This window comes from Delphinus delphis, chromosome 13, assembly GCF_949987515.2.
Source record: "Delphinus delphis chromosome 13, mDelDel1.2, whole genome shotgun sequence".
Lineage (NCBI taxonomy): Eukaryota > Metazoa > Chordata > Mammalia > Artiodactyla > Delphinidae > Delphinus > Delphinus delphis.
In genome coordinates this window covers 38,917,701-38,930,921 of record NC_082695.1, presented here as the reverse complement: position 1 = coordinate 38,930,921, position 13,221 = coordinate 38,917,701, and the positions used below count along the sequence as shown (strand labels likewise).

General features: G+C 43.7%; 1 long non-coding RNA gene across 1 annotated transcript in view; it reads left to right on the top strand.

The window, feature by feature from the left end:
* The window catches only part of LOC132436186 (uncharacterized), a 593,708-nt gene extending 593,079 nt beyond the window's left edge, over positions 1-629 (top strand). The window contains exon 7 of the long non-coding RNA XR_009521730.1: positions 257-629. This is a non-coding gene — a long non-coding RNA (uncharacterized lncRNA). The remainder of the gene's footprint in view (positions 1-256) is intronic.
* The last annotated feature ends 12,592 nt before the right edge of the window (positions 630-13,221 follow it).

Here is a 13,221-nt window from a genome sequence, read left to right as displayed (position 1 = left end):
GGGGGAGGGGGAGGGGGATTGATTGCCATTTGTTCTATCTTACGGGCAATGAAACATTCTGAAGTTGATTGTGGTGATGGTTGCACAACTCTGAACACACTGAAAATCATTGAATTGTACACTTTAACTGGATGACTTGGACACTGTGTGAATTATATCTCAATAAAGCTTGTTTAAAAAGGAACAATTTCAATCTTCAGTCATTCACGCTTACGTTCTTTAAAAGGATTATCGTTTTTTTTGATATTTCCCACAGTGCTCAGGATACACAGCTAAGTGGTCAATAAATGCTAATCAATGGAGTCGCCAAACTAGACTGACTGAATAGACAAAATGCTTTCAGATTTCTCCAGTACACACAGACTTAGACCATCTGATCTGATGAAGAACAGAGCCCTTTCCTGGGTTGGATGAGAAGGGGAAGCACCCCAAACAGCCTGACAACCAAGCTACAAGCTGGCGCGCTCCTATCTGCGTGGCTGATAAGGACCATCTGATGCAATGAGGCCATTCTCTCCACAAAGTCACAATATTTATTTTAACACCAGTGAGTATTGAGTGTGTGTATATATCTATATAGTGATAAAACATTGCTCTAATATGTACACAGGGTCTGAACAAAATCAATTCATCAGGGTAATCATGCAGGCCTGTGTATGAGAGAGGTTGTTTATACAGTGAGTTGATAGAGGACTATGATAGAAGCCATAGAGAAGCACCATCTAATGCTCATAATGCATGATATATATTTCACAATATGGGCATTATATAAATAATTAAGAGCATGGACTAGAGATAGCCCTGATATGAATAAGAGAGACAGTATGCAAGAATATCTGCTCCGATACTCTGCTCTTAATGGTAGGATAGAAATGCACAGCTTGGCCACACATATCACACATTTTAGGGACATTCTTTATCAAGCATCACCTCCTGTGAGGACCAATTTTCCTATTCAATGACCGCTATTCCTACAGATACAGTTTCAAAGCATTTTATTTGTAAGTTAAAAAAAAATGTTTCTACTGTCTATTTGCAGGAAGGTCCATGTGGAAAGAATTGCCCTGTGAAATAGCACAAGGAAAGGCAACTATTGGAACTGCTTAGATGCCAGCATTTTTCTCAGAAATGTCCTATTCAGGAAGCTTAATTGGCAAGATATTGACGAATCTATATGTAATTTATCTTTCCACCATTACTCGGTGCTTCCCCAAGCACCCTTGTTGTCTACCTAGGGAAGAGCAGTGTGCTGACACTTAGCTTATGTCACCAGGGAGCTCTCCTTTCCCTAATACATATGTATTAATTCCCATTAACCTCAGTTAGAGTAAGGAACATGTGGGCATGAAGAGACCAGATGGTAGTGAGTGTCTGTTACAGCATATGAGTAACTCTTCCCATTATCATTCAGCCTTTGTTTACTCAATGAATTCACATCGTAACTCATTTTTGAGGACGGGTTCATTTTCCTCCAGGACTACTGGCAAAGACACGAACTCCCTCATACTCTTCCCTCGAGCTAGCAGTTACAAGAGCTGAGAAAGACACTGAAAAAAAGAAACTCTCCAAATGAATGCAGACATTTGCAGACAGAAAGTGCACCAGAGGAGCACTTGTGAAAGTGCGGGTGCTAGCCGAAGCCCCAGGAGTTTCTCTCACAGAGGGGCGGGGCCCATGAATCATGTCTGCTCCCTGTCAGTCAACGCCCTAGAGACTGGGCATTCCCCCGCCCCACCCCTACCCACTTAGACCTTGCTGGAACCTGAAAGAAAACCAAATAGGTATTTATATATCTCTCTGGAGTCCTGTGATTCACCAGTGGAATCGAGCCACTTCTCTCCTCAAAATCTCAGGCTTTGAAGAATAATGAAGAGGAGTCAGCTGACGGCCGACTCTGAGGCTGACACAGAGGGTTACAGGGACTGCGGACCTTGCCTCCTGAGTTTTCTTAAGTCCTCGGGAAACACAGTTCTAGGACTCTAGAATTTACCATGAGAATATAGGTCCTGTATTCGAGACAGGGTCAGAAGGGCTCTGTCCAAAATTTGAAGGAGCTTCCCATTCTCTAAACGGTTTGCTCTTCAGTAAAATCATTGTGTCCTCGTTCTGTGAAAAGTCGTATCATAGTCCTTTGAAAAGGAACGAAACTCTAGTTTTAATTTAAACAATGAAGCCAAGAACTTTAAGTTTTATATATATATATATATATTTTGTTTTGTTTTGTTTTGTTTTGCGTAACGCAGGCCTCTCACCGTTGTGGCCTCTCCCGTTGCGGAGCATAGGCTCCGGACGTGCAGGCTCAGCAGCCATGGCTCACGGGCCCAGCCGCTCCGCGGCATATGGGATCTTCCCGGACCGGGGCACAAACCCGCGCCCCCTGCATCGGCAGGTGGACTCTCAACCACTGCACCACCAGGGAAGCCCTAAGTTATATTTTAAAGTGGTGTTAAGAAATCAAGAAGAAGGGAGCAACCAATTGTGTCAAGTGATGCTGAGAGCTGAGGGAGATGAGGGTGGAAAAGTGTGAGGTTTGTGTGAATTTCTTCCACGCATTAGGTGAGAGGATTAGGATGAAAGCCTGAGCAGTGACTTGATGGGTCCATTTAGGTTGGGGATTTCCAGGCCAGGACGATGGAAAGAGAAGGAAAAGGGATTCAAGAGAGTTTTAAGGGTGAATAATACAAATCAATCTAGAAAAAGAAGGATGTGGGACCTGAGGGCCTAACGGCGAATGAGAAAATGAGGCTGTTAGTGAATTGGCCTTCCATAGATGTATTTAATTTTCACAATAGTCTCAAAAGGTAACTGGGGTTTAGAAAGATTAATTAACTCACCAAAGCCCCATAGCTAACAAGAAGCAGATATGAGATTTAAACGTGCTTTGCCTGACTTCACATCTAGCACTTTAGCCACCACTTTACACTGTCCACAGACACTGTCAGCAACTTCCATCCTGCAACTCGGACCAGCTGCAGCTGGCTGCAGCAGGGGAGATCCAATCCTGGACGGGGCAGGACTGATCCACTAAGAGACTCCGAGTCCCTCTGAGATGTCCCGATGCTACTGTGGGCTGTGATCCTCTCACTCAGATCATGTTTGCAGAACATCAGGTAACAGGGTGATCTGTAAGGTCCACATCCTATATCAAGCTTTATTTTTATCTTTCAACATTATGTACCTTCAATCATTTTTAACAATAGTCCTAAAAACTGTAAATGCCTATATGTGCTCTGAGTTTATAACCACATACTCAAAGTTCCACAATATATTCCAGATTCAAACAACAAAACATCTCTTGAAGAAGTATTATATTTGCACTAAAAGTCTCCAACTTGCTTGATGAATGACCGTAAATTATCAAGTTATTCAACATCTTCATCTATGTGTGTGTTTTCCAGTTAACAATAATACAGTGGCTCAGCTGTTTAACCAATCTCAGATCATTTCAATGACAATATCATGTTACTTTTCCATTGCTTTGGCTATTTAAAGTAAGATTTGCAGTGACTTTTTTGTGCCGTTACATACTCTATAGTCTTTGAGACCTGTCTGGGGTGAAGTGTTACAGGAGAATCCTGCTTCTCTGTGTATTTGTAATGCATATGCTCGTAGAATCTCAGACTTCGAACCAAATCAGAAATCCAGTTGGTGCCTTGCCCGGTGCTGGAAGCCTCGGTGCGGGATCCCTGACCAGCAGCAATGCCCAGGTCCTTCTAGTCAGTTCTAGCAACTGCTGTGGAGGCCGTGCCATTTTTAACTGCTCTGATTACAGCTCCCAGGGAGGAAACAAGCCTCCAAGATGAAGAACATGTGGTCTCCCTAAGCCCGTGTCCCATGACGGGTCACTTCAGGAAGCAACTGCGCATAAACCAGTAACTACAGATATAACGTTGTTTTCTCTGCTCGCAGCCCCCCTCTAAAATTTTTCTTGACTGGAAGCTAGGACCAGGAAGAGAGGGAGAGAATGCAGGGGGAGCTTTCTTGCTGGCCCTATCGGACCATAGATAGGATGTGTGCTCTGGAGGCCAATGTTGACAGGAACACTGGATTCTCCCTTGTTTGTTCTTTATCTTTACTTACTGCACATTTTTCTGCCAGTGGACTCTTTTATTATTCTAAATTGTGGGTGAGATAATAGTTGGTTTCTCAAAGTACAAAGTCTAAGCCTACTGATAAACTCCAGCCACTACCAGGGGATAAACGCCAACCAAACTGCCAAAACAATCGTGACCTCTCTTCCTGCATGGCGTACTGTGTGCTTCACCAGAAACTCACCCAAAAACCCAGCAGGCAGGCGAGGCTCTGCCCTGGGCCAAAGGGGGAGATCAATGAGTCATCCAAGCAGTGCTTCGGCCAGGCCGATTCTTTTAAAGAAGAAATAACATGGGGAGAGTTCTTTGACTCCATTTCCCCTATGACTGCTTCTATCTCAGGAGACTTTGCTATCATCACAGCTTTGCTCCTACCAGTAAAACGTACTCGTGGGCTTTTTAAAAAGTCAGGACCAAACACCGAACAACGTAGACATTCGTTTCCTCCCCAGCTGATAGGATTTTTGGGTGTGTGTAGCATAGCACGGCCAGAAGAGCATACGTTTAATTTGTAATACTGATTAGTGCTCTCTAAGGTGACTATTTAAGGCTTCCAGAAAGCACAGTTTAGGGAGCTTTTGAAGGTTTCAAAAGGAACAATAACATTTGTGTTGTTCTTGAAGTTCTAGTGATCCTGACACAGATAAAACCGTCAGTGCCCAATGAGGGCTTTGAACAGCTTTGGGGAAGGGAAACCAATATTGTTTGAAGGGCTACTACGTGCCGAGCCCAAGTTGGCCCTAAAGATACAAAATTAAAACATCTTTGACCTCTGTGCCTAGTCATTCCAAACACAGTGGAGGAATGTACAGGTACTAGGGAAGCACAGAAGAGGTACTGAGTCCCACGTCCACCTGGAAAAGGGGGTCAGAGAGGGCTTCGCAGGACAGGTATTGTAATTGAGTTTTGGAGGACAAGTAGGAATTAATGAATCAGGCCGTGGGATGGCAGAATACAAGGAAAATAGGAATTGCAGTTATAAAACCTACATCTGAGATTTAATTCTCTCCTTATTACTTATATAACCTTCTGAGAGAAAATAACTTCAAGTTTCTAAAACAGTTTCCCTCTTAGAAAGTGGAGATGATAATGCCCGTCTTACAGTGTTGCTAAAAAGATGAATGAGACAAGATTTCTATTCCAGGGAGAGAAAGCAGTTTGGGCAGAGTCCTAAGCATGGAAGAAGCTGGTACAATTCTCAGAACTGAACGTGTCCTAATCCCTGCATCCTAAGACAGATCTCTTTTCGTTTTTCCCATTTCTGAACTACAGAGATTCCTTACAATTACTGTGTATATTCGACGTGGCAGAGTTTGCTTTCTTCTGAAAATCTGTTATTGAACATTATGGCCTCTTCAATGGGTGGCATCTTAGAATCAGAGAAATATCTAGTCTCTTCTTCTGCCTGGAGCAAGGAGACAGAGACACAAGCCCCTAGCAAGAGAAGAGGCTGCAGAAGGAAGTAGGGATCCCGACCGTGGGGTCGGGCTGTTTAGGAAAAGCAGTACGACAGGATGGAATTGCACATGCAGAGAAGAAAGGCAGGCTGAAGTCTTGCCACTCTCACCGAGGCAGAAGCACACATGTGGTGCAAGTAACCAGAGTGAGAGCACCGACAGGGCCTCAAAGGCAGACAGAAAGTGGGCTGTTCCAGTGTGAGATTTCTCCTGTGGGGAAGTTCCAGGGAACTCAAGGAACAAGCACAGGGAAGGGGGCAAGTGGCTGAAATGGAGTCCAAGTGAAAGCCGTTGGAGTCAAAGAGGTCAAGAAGATGATTGGCTGGAGTGTTCGGGCCAGCCTGTGAGTTGGGCTTTGCAGTTCTTCATCAGGAGGACGACAAGACTCACCATGGAGAAGGTAGATGCCAAAGTCTTCACACACCTTCTTCTCCTGAATTTCCAACATGGGCAAAAGGTACCGCTTGTCTACCCAGTTATCCAAGCTGGGACCCTGAGCTGGGTCCTCACATCCTCTCTGTCCTTCACGTCTCCATCTAAGCAAGGAGCCCCTTCACCAGGGCTATTTGTACACCAGCCTCAGACCTCTAGCAAAGGGGAGGCCGCACAGAGCACTGGCCACGCCCCTGCTCCGTGGAGCAGGCAGATCTGGTGGAGTCTCGGCCCTTCCTTTTCTAGCTGTATCATCTGGGGCGCGTGACCTACCCACTAGGCTTCATTGTCCTATTTGTAAGAGAGGATAGTGACGTATCTGCCTCAGAGGTTTGTTGTAGTGACTTATGAGACCATACACATAGCACAGTGTCTGGCACACAGTAAGTGCTCAATAAATGCTAGTTGTTGATATGGTAGTGTTGGTGGTGTTTTAGAATGCTATAGCAAACATGGAAAACCCCAGAATTCTGCTTTGGCTGTACAAGAGGAAGAATGCCTATTTGGGGTAAAAATGGAAGCGTATGAGGATTATCATACAGGATGTCATGTGGAGAATGGTGGAAACTGGAGAGTGAATGACCAGGCAGAAGGGACCTTAGAGGATTCACAGAGGGTGGGGACTGATGCTTGTCAGGCCGAGAAACCGGACAGCGAGAAACAGAAAGGTGGCCAGCAGTGGCAGCAGGGTTGAATTCTTGTGCGTCTGGAGGAGGGTGTAGGAACGGAGAGGGCCGCTACCCTACTGTCCAGCCTGAGCAGGCAGAGGGATCGGAGGGGAGGTCTTCTAGGCTGCCTCCAAGACCCGCTCTGGTTGAGGAGTCCTGGGAAATCTGGAACACTAAACGTTGACCCCAGCACCCAAGAAGTGTCATGGTTACCAGGGAGATGAATAGGCTTTGCAGACAGAGGTCACCAGGAATTCTCAGTGTCTAGAAACACTCACTTGGTTTTTGACATCCCAGATTTCAGCTCCATATTGTAAATTTCCCCATGTGTTAACATCTCTGAAATCAGAATGTGTCTTCTTGTGATTGTTTTCTTTCTCCCCAAAATGCTGTATAATAAATCCATAGTGCTACCATCGATGGCATCTTAAACTCAAGGAAACACAAACTATGTCATAATAGTATTAGTTAAATGAGATATGTAAGTTAAACTTCTTCTATAACTTTGTGGTGTTTGCTCTATGAGTCACACATACTCTGAGGGATATTTAGGAAAAATGAATATACTAACCAGAGATACTCAACACAGTTAATTACCTAGGGAAATTCATGATCAAATCAATTGATTCGGGGATTATGCACAGTTAGGAAATTGGCTCATTGGAGGTGATGACAGCCGAGACCCCCACTGCCTGGCCAGCTACAGTGAATGTCTTCCTCCTCCCAGCCCAGGGCTGCCTTTCCAGTAAGTCCTTCTGAATATCTGCAAGTTTAATGCACAGAAGCTTTCCTCATTCATCTTGAAGCCTTGACAAATGTGCCTTTGCTTACTGGGGCTTCCAAAAGAAAAGGTTAAATGAAACCTGAGTGGAATACAAATAGTTCTTCCTCTCAGGGATTCCATTCTCTGAGAGCTTGTGCCAGAAAATGAACTTCCTTCATGACCACCGGGGAGACCCCATTGGTGTTTGGTGTTCTAATGGCTGGAGACGTCCCCCAGGTTCCCCCTATCAATTCATGTGATTGCATATATATTTAATCAGTTTCCACCATGTTCCTGGAAAGGCATTTAGCTGGCTGCCGACAGACTCCGCCTGTCCCATCCATCCATGAAGTCAGTTGGCAAAGACCTTGATTCAGCTGCCTGGGCTCGGTCATCCTCTCCCTGCGTTCTCTCCAGGGCAAGCCAAGCTTCCCATCATGTTTTAGCTCATTGTTCTGAGGAGAATTACTGCCTTCCAAAACTTACCTACATGAAATCACCCATCCCCTTTTCATGTATGGGTCAACCAAGCCAAATCTTCTTTTAAAAAATTCATACAGGCTAGCACCATTCAGGAAAAAGAAGACTCTGGGTAGAAATGAATGAAAACACATGAATCGCGCCTGACTCTGCAGAAGGGATTGTGGTGCTGCAGAGAGAAGCAACCCTACAGAGAAGGAAAATCAATTTTCATTAATGATTTTGAATGTGTCATTGACCTTGGGTTATTTATTCACATGAGGGTTTAGATTTATCTCATGGATATGCCAGATTATTTGAAAGGGTTTTAGTGCCTTTGACATATGCTCAAAGAATCTTCTTTACCCGTATTTCATTTCACATGCAAAACAGTGAAATGCATGTGTAAAGGCAGGACATTGGTCATTTTTTCTAGTTTATTCATTAATTCAGTCAACTGGTAATTAAAGAGGCTTGCTACGTGCTAGATGCTGTTCTAGGTTCTAGGAATAAAGCTGTGAGCAGAACAGTTCATGGAGCTTAACACAGAGCTTAACACAGTTAACAGTTAACAGTTCATGGAGCTTAACAGTTCATGGAGCTTAACACAGAGCTTAACATTCTAACAGTGGCAGAGACAGGTGACCAACTAATAGAAAATGAATATGATAGGAATAAAATGGTGCTTCTCTGTGCTGTATCCCCAAAGGCCATAGCCCCAGTCTAATCATGAGAAAAACATCAGACAAACTCCAACAAAGGGGCATCCTACAAAGTACTTGACCAGTACTCCTCAACACTGTCAAGGTCATCAAAAACAAAGTTTGAGAAACTGTGACAGCCAAAAGGAGTAGAAGGACACAGGGCAGCTAAGTGTAATGTGGGATCCCGGGTGGGATCCTGGAAGAGAAAAGGACATTGGACAAAAACTAAGGAAGTTTGAATAAACTATGGACTTCTGTTAATTTTTAAAAATGAGGGCTTCCCTGGTGGCGCAGTGGTTGAGAGTCCGCCTGCCGATGCAGGGGACGCGGGTTTGTGCCCCGGTCCGGGAAGATCCCACATGCCGCGGAGCGGCTGGGCCCGTGAGCTGTGGCCGCTGAGCCTGCGCGTCTGGAGCCTGTGCTCCACAACGGGAGAGGCCACAGCAGTGAGAGGCCCGCGTACAGCAAAAAAAATTTAAAAAATGAATACGAACATCATAATTTCAGAGAGTGATGAAAGTTTTAAGGAAAATTAAAAGGAGTGACGCCAAAGAGCAGTGGGTTTAGGGAGCACTACTTAGGGAAGACTCCCCGGGGAGGTGATACTGAGATGCCACTTGAAGGAAGAGATGGCACCCATCTGCAAAGTAGTGAAGGGCATCTGAGCAGGGAACAACGAGGTAGGAATGAGCTAGTATGTTCAAGAAACACGAGAAGGCTTGTGTGACCAGAACCTGGCAAGCAAGTGGGAGAATATTGCAAGAGGAAATTGGAGAGGTTGACAAGTCATGAATGGTCTTCTAGGTTAAACTAAGGAACTTAAATGTTATTCAAGGCCATTGAAAGGCTCTAAGCAGGGAAGTGGCCTGATCTGATTTATCTTTGGAAAATATCACTCCAGCTGCTGTGGAATAGATGCTAAGAATAGGTGGTATGAGTGGCTGCCAGGGGCTGGGGAGCAAAGGAGATGGGGAGTGACTGTGTAATGGGTATGGGGTTTGGTTCTGGGGATGATGATAATGTCCTAGAAGTAGATAGTGGTGATTGATTGCACAATTGGTAATATACTAAAAACCACTGAATTGTATACCTTAAGATGGTTAAAATGGTGAGTTTTATGTCATGTGAATTTTATCTCACTTTGAAAAAGAATCGATTGCATAAGTGGGGCGAGCATGAACGCAGGTGATTCAGCTATGAGGCTACTGCTGTTGAACAGGAAAGCAATGATGGGGGCTTAGATTAGAGTGACAGCCGCAGAGATGGGGAGAAGTGTTTGGATTCAGACCTATTTTGAGTAGGTAGGATTACTTTAGAGGTGATGGGAATGAAAGGGGTTATTGAGGGAAATCAAGGGTGATTAGGACCATAAGAGAGACACTTCGGACTTCTTCTAGTTTATATTAAGACATTCTAATGTGGATTTTATGTGCCATGTATTAGTATACTTTTGGCTATAAATAATAGAAAACATCAGCTCAATCTCGGTTAAAGTAGGAAATCTATTAATTCTCATAAGTCCAGTGGCAGTAAGGGCTTCATATTGGTACAATTAGTGGCTCAGCATGGAATCAGGGACCCAGGTTCTTAACATCCTTCCACTATGTCCCCTTCAATCTATCAGCTTTGCTCTCCTATGGGCTGTCCTCACGGTTTTAAGGTGGCAACAGCAGTTCCAGGTGTCAAATACAAACAAGACAATGACAAGGGGAAGAAAAGGCATCCTTTCTTATGTGTCTTTCTTAGGAGTAAAGAAAGTAGAAGATCCCCAATGACTTCTCAGCATGCTGCAAGTCTGTGTATTTTATTTTATTTTATTTTTGCCTCATGGGAAACAATTATGTGTTTATTCAAATGGAACTGAGAAACAGAGGAAAAAAAAGAGTAATTTGGGGGTGGGAGTAGAGGAAGGAAAGGTATAGAAATTAAAAAGAAGTGGCTTTCATTTGGACCTGTGTGGTGTTTGCTGTGGTACATGCATCTTTCCATGAACAAAAGGAGTCTGGGCTTACAGTTAACGAAGAGACTCGTGTTTTTCTCTCACATCACCATGGTTGCCTTAAACTACCCAAGGTCCATCCCCTTTAGCTGGGGATGAGATTTAGTTTCCCCTGAAGTATGTGGCAATAGGAGATGGCCAGGGGTTCCATTAAGAAGGGTGTAGCCATCGGAAAATAGATCTTGGGTCAGCAACCAACTGTGTCTGCCCCACGGTGGGTGAGCAGAACATTTTTGTTTGTTTCAAAAGTTTATTCTCTATAAATGGGGAGAGGTGCACAAAACACACAGTACATTATTGTATCACTAGAACTATGTCTGATGAACTTCACTATCCCTATTTATTTCTTAAAACTAGAGAAAATGCATTTGGAACAGTCCTGAACATTTGACAAAAACTTGAATTTCCTCAAAAGATTTAATAGGACCAGAGAAAAAAGGGAAATCAAAAAATGATGCCTAGTAATAATAGTTACAATCATTGACTGTTTCCTGTGTCTAACACTCTGCATACTTAGCATGTATCATACCATTTAATTCCCAAGACACCTTATAATGAGGTCTCATTACTACATCTTCACTTTACAAGTGAGGAAATGAAGGTTTAGAAAGTGCAAGGCAACTTGCCAATGTCACACAGACAGTAGAACCAGGATTTGAACCCAGACAGTCTGGCTCCAAAGCCTGCATGCCTAATCTCTGAGCTTCCTACACAACATTGTCAATCTAGACTTGAAAGTTTAAACATTAGAGCAATATTTCTAAACCAACAGCCCTGTTTTGAAAACCAAGATGTCCTGCTCTCCTCAAAGAGACTTTGATTTCGATTACTTATCTTCATGTAGGAAATCAAGAGGCATCTTCTTTTCTTTTTCATATATAAAATGGTATTATGAAATCGACTTGCGTTTTCAAACTTCCCCCCTTCCCTGAAATTCTGATATGCTGTCTGTGGGGGACATGCCCTTCTGGAGTGTGAATCAGTCCTCTGGAGCATTTGGGGGAGATATCCACAGACTGAGATTCCAAAGAGATTCTGGTCCTGATGGAATTCTGGTCCCTGTGACCTGTACTTGCTGTCCATATACCACTCAAGCAAGCTAGATCATTGCTCAACCCTTCACTTAACTTTAACTGAACCGTCTGGTCTTGGGGTCAAAGACCTCCTAGAACTGACTTTTAATTGTGCAAGAGAGGGCAAACCACTAATCCTCTCATTTCTTAAGTAGAGAAAACACATGATAGTTAACATCTCCAAAGGATATGTGGAGTTAATAATAGTCAAGTACAATTTGGAAATGAGCATTTTTATTTCTCAGAAGATCATCCTCGAGGGAGAGAAAATACATTTCTATTTCCTCCAAGAAGGCAGGTGAGGCTTAAAGAGTACTTTTGCTTTCTCCTTCTTTCTCTGTTTGCATAATTATTTCTCCAGGGCAGGGACCATATTGCTAACAGTCAGCACTTGTGTAGAATTAAATCATAAATACAATAGATAAGACGTGCAGCCTTAGACTGGGAGTCCTCCCCCACCCCGCCCAGCTCATCACGTGGACTACAGGACTGACCCCTGCCTTGAGATCAGCGATTTATCTGTGTCCCAGTTAAAGATCATTCAGAATTGCCATCCAGGCTGCAAATGCTAAATGGGGCAATAAATATTAATACCATGGCTGCCACTTGGCCTGCACAGATGGAGACTCAGCACAGCCCGCTCTCAGCACAGGCAGAGATGATGTCACTGCAGCCACACATCGGAAACCCAGTGTCATCATTTCTCCCCTTCAGGTCTGTGGATGACCGTCAGCTGTGTAGGGCTTTGAGTGGAGCCTGTGTGCTAATAAGAGAACTTGGCCAATTTTTTAAAAATTATGCTGGTATTTGGAGATCAAGTTCTGGCTTCTGACAGTACTATACTACACAGGATGTTATTGCCTTATTCTATCCCTTTTACTATTATGTGTAAGTTGGCACCATGGAGAATTAAATGAGTTTATATATAACAGTGCTTCAAATACTACTTGGCACATTTATGCATGTAAGTACTATGGAAGTATTAGCTGTTGCTCTTGTTGTTAGACCAAGGGCCTGAAAGGCAATACAAGACTGTCCACCTAACATCTCTGAGGGCTGTCTGTCCGTGGAGGCTATTCGCATTCTCTCTTGGATGTTGGCTGTTGTCAGGACCCATCTATTACTTCCTTCAGCTCTCTCCTGAGATAAGCAGTGGCGTAATGGGAGCTTTGGAAGAATGATATTTACCAAGCTTTGGCTACTTGAGATAAAATTTGCTGTAATATCCCCCTTTCCCTTCTGAGGAAAGGCAGCCCTGCTGTTTACTTCCTTGGTCCGTCTCTCATATTGGCAGGGAATCATGGGAATTTCCGCAGTTGGCTTTGTGGAAATGTTCCAGCTTTAATGTTTGTCAAACGAACCCCATAGGATGAAGGCTGCTAGACTCTGCATAGTAGCATGAGCTATAGAGACACCTCAGCTGGTATGAGTCCAGACTCCTTGGCCACATTTGTGACCTCGGGCATATTGCTTAACCTCTTCTAGCCTCAGGTTTATTGTCTGTTTAGCCATAGGAAATTGAGAGAATAAAAATTTATAGGATTGGGGTGAGATTTAGGAGTAATGTGTATGATA